Raw genomic sequence first — 3,468 nt, forward strand, 5'->3', positions numbered from 1 at the left:
AATGATATTGGAGTTAGCATTCCCATTTTACAGACTAAGACCAAACCTTGGAGTTGTTTTAATCTCTGGAAATAAATATAAAAGCAATACAACTTAATTCTAATCTTATTTTGTTCATCTATAGCCTGGCAGAAATGTCTCTACTTTCTGTTCTCAGAACAGCTTGAGGGATCAACTTTCTTTCTCTCTGTTTCAAACACTGTTCTTGACACCTGGGATGCTCTTCACATCTCTGTCTTTCTGTGTCTTTTTACTCGTACCCCAAGGGTAAGCTGGGTTGCCAACTTACAAAAGCTCTCTTGGTCTACCCAGGAGCATACTGTCTTCTTTACGTCAGGAGTATTCAAGAGTCACTGGAAACTTGTCTTTTCCTATCTTTTATGTGTAATGACTTGGATGAGTGCATAGTTGTCTGTTCAAGTAGCTCATAAGCAACTTTCAAACAGGGACCAGGCAATACCTACTGTTATGGGTTATATTGTGTCCTCCACCTCACCCCCACATTCTTATGTTGAAGTCCTAACCTCCAGTTCCTCAGAATGTGCCTTTATTTGGAAATAAAGTCACTGAAGATGTATTTAGCTAAATTAAGATGAAGTCACACTGGAGTAGGGTGAGTCCCTAGTCCAAAGTAATTGGTGTCTTCATAAAAAGGGGGAAATGTGGACATAGACACCTATATATGTTGATCTAAGAATGAAGGCAGAGATCGAGGTGATGAGTCCATAAGCCAAGCAATACTAAAGATTGCCAGCAACCACCAGAAGTTAGGGGAGAAGAATAGAACAATGTCCCTTCCAGTACTCAAAAGGAATCAATCCTGCCAGTACTTTGATCTCAGATTTCTAGCCTCCAGAACTGAGAGACATATATAAAATAAAGTTCTATTGTTTAAGCCACTCAGTTGGTGGCTGCAGCTCTAAGAAAACTAATAAACCCACCATCAGGGTCTTGTAAATTATGTCTTCCTAGGACATTGGGATTCAGAAAAACTGGATATTCTAGGGGCATCTAGATGGTTCAGTTGGCTAAGCCTCCAACTTTTGCTTAGGCCATGATTTCATGGTTTGTGAGTTTGAGCCCCACATTGGGCTCTGTGTTGATAGCTTGGAGCCTGGAGTCTGAGTCTCCCTCTCTCTCTGTCTCTCTCTCTCTCTCTCTGTCTCTGTCTCTCTCTTTCTGTCAAAAATAAACAAACATTAAAAAATTAAAAAAAATAATAACACAAATATTATAATAAAATCTATGACACAAGTCAGCTATATGACCTCTCATCTCTATGAATCTTGATGTAATCAACCGAACATTATTATCAGTAACAATGCTTACTATGTTTTCTTTACTTTCCACAAGAATTAAAAAAGATCACGCATGCAAAGACATTTTTTTAAGCTATATAGCACCTGACAAATGTTAGCTCTGAGTGTTTTTGCAGATGGCCAATGAATCTTTGTTGATACATTGAATAAAGGGAAATTCAATGTGCTAGATGTGAAAATACATGTAGAAACTACCATTAATGTTGACCCCAAGATCACTGATCTTGAGAAGAAACTCCAATAGTGAGAGCTACTATATGCAAACACTCACAAGGGTTGTGTTAAAAGGGCTTAAGGTCTTACTTATTTAGATTGTGTGCTCTAAATTTTGATACTTCAAGAGTGTTTCTCTGATCAGCACCATCTATGAGGGTGCTTGCTAGAAACACAGAATTCCAGGCTCCAACCTAGACCTCCTGAATCAGAGTTTGCATTTAACAAGATCCCTAGGTGATTGGTATGCATGTAAAATGCATCTCCTCTGTAACTCACATTGCTAGAACACACACACACACACACACACACACACAAAGTAAGTAATAAACATTCTATGCAACCAGTGGCATGTTATATTGATAGAAGCCTAAGCTTTAGAGTTTGACAGATCTGATTTTTCATCACATGTCCACTATTTAGTAGTGCTGTGAGGTCATGGCACTACGAAATGACCTCAAACAAGATGATTTACCTTGTGATAACCTCAGTCTCCTAGTTTGTAAAGGGAGACAATAGTATTTAACTTGTACGATTCTACAACAAGACTAGAGATGATATACATAAACCAACAGGCATACATCCAGTACCCAAAATATGCTTGGGATTCTGTGTGGCTAACAAGGGCCCATTCTGACACCTCATTTCTAATTAATCACTGTAGAGAAAGAAATCAGAGTTTTTTTGGGGGGGTTAGGGATCTCAAAAGGTGCCAAGCACTTTCATTTGTCCTCTCTTCTGGGAGGAGGTACTTTATGATTTGAAGAGCTAAAGAGAGTTGATGCTCACAGTCAAGATGCCAGTATCCTAGACAGGGAGCCTCTGGGTTTCCCTGTGCCACCAAATTCTTTTGGAATGATGCAGCCATCCCTGAGATATGGCATATGTGGCACCAACACCCCTCTGTCTCAGATGCTGTGACACCCACATCCAAAGACAACCCTCACATGGTGTTCTCCATGGGAAACACCTCTTTTTGATGCAACTAGCTGAGGCACTATTGAGCAGAAGCATTCTATTCCTACAGAGACTGTTGTCAGTTGATTTTATTATTTAGATCTTTTGAGCATCTTTTCAATGCCAACAAAAGTCAATACATCCTTCTGGGAGAAGCCATCAGAGCATTGGTAATGAGCTGTGCAAGAGGCTCTGTCATCAGCATGCACTCTGGGGAAATAGAGGCACTTTGTTCCTGAAACTCACATGGTGTGACCCGCTCATTGTGTGAATTGTTAATATTTTGCTTCGTGCTTGGCTCCTGGTGCCACTGCCAGCACGAAGAAAGCTTTTGGGGAGTTTGCTGTACATTTTGTGAAAACTGCATGGAACTGGGCCAGATGTCAATGTGTGAATCAGAGCATTTCTCTAGAATTCGTGACTGTTCACTTTATTCTTTAGCAACTCCATAGAAGCTAAAAGATCTATGTTTGGAAAGAATGACGTCTGGTTTCTCATCCTCATTTAGATGATAATACCATGTAGCATGTGGACGATGATGGCAGTCAATGATTCCTTTCTCTTGTAACTGCAGTGAAACTCTCACATCATGTCAATTTCATCCTTAAAGTCCAGCAACTTCTGTAGTCTTCCCGATGTAAGTAGTTTACGTTTTCCCGATGAATCCAGAGACATTGGTCTATTCTGTTCTGCTGAATTCAAGATCTTGCCATTCTCTTTTTTCCTTTTTTTTTAGCTCATATTTTTCAACGTTTCACTAAAATAAAGGTAATCTTGGGATTTATTGACTATCACATAAAGAAATTATTTATGTATAAATTAATAGTAAAGAGATAATTTGTTTTATATTATTATCTCTGTTATTATTACATGTATTTTGTAGTATATAACTATTATGTATGAAATATGTATATTTTACAATACAGATATATACACATATATAATTACCTATTCTATAATATATAAATAAACAATAGTT

Source organism: Crocuta crocuta, unplaced genomic scaffold (genome assembly GCF_008692635.1).
Source record: "Crocuta crocuta isolate KB4526 unplaced genomic scaffold, BGI_CrCroc_1.0 scaffold179, whole genome shotgun sequence".
Taxonomy (NCBI): domain Eukaryota; kingdom Metazoa; phylum Chordata; class Mammalia; order Carnivora; family Hyaenidae; genus Crocuta; species Crocuta crocuta.